The sequence below is a fragment of the Sinocyclocheilus anshuiensis genome, unplaced genomic scaffold (assembly GCF_001515605.1).
Source record: "Sinocyclocheilus anshuiensis isolate Anshui unplaced genomic scaffold, SAMN03320099.WGS_v1.1 scaffold1136, whole genome shotgun sequence".
Classification (NCBI taxonomy): domain Eukaryota; kingdom Metazoa; phylum Chordata; class Actinopteri; order Cypriniformes; family Cyprinidae; genus Sinocyclocheilus; species Sinocyclocheilus anshuiensis.
Window position 1 is genome coordinate 124,747 of NW_015548521.1, and position 259 is coordinate 125,005.

At 35.1% G+C, this 259-nt stretch overlaps 1 protein-coding gene across 1 annotated transcript in view; it reads left to right on the forward strand.

Moving 5' to 3' along the window:
* Nucleotides 1-259, forward strand: part of LOC107656798 (serine/arginine repetitive matrix protein 4-like) — a 57,953-nt gene that overhangs the window by 48,484 nt on the left and 9,210 nt on the right. The gene's annotated exons all lie outside the window — the stretch shown is intronic.

The following is a 259-nucleotide window of genomic DNA, read 5'->3' on the forward strand; positions in this document are numbered from 1 at the left end:
AGCAGAGGACCTAGGACAGATCCTTGTGGCACTCCATATTTTACTGGTGATAATTGAGATGACTCCCCAACAGTAAGACCTGTTGAAATGTTGAAATTATAATTAAGAAATTTCTTATACGTATATTTTCTATATATTTTCTTATATTTAAGGTATCTAAGACTTTTATGGCCTTAAATTTAATTCCACTTAATTTAAGACTTTTTAAGGACCCGTGGGAACGTCTCGGTTACGTATGGTAACCCTCGTTCCCTGAAGG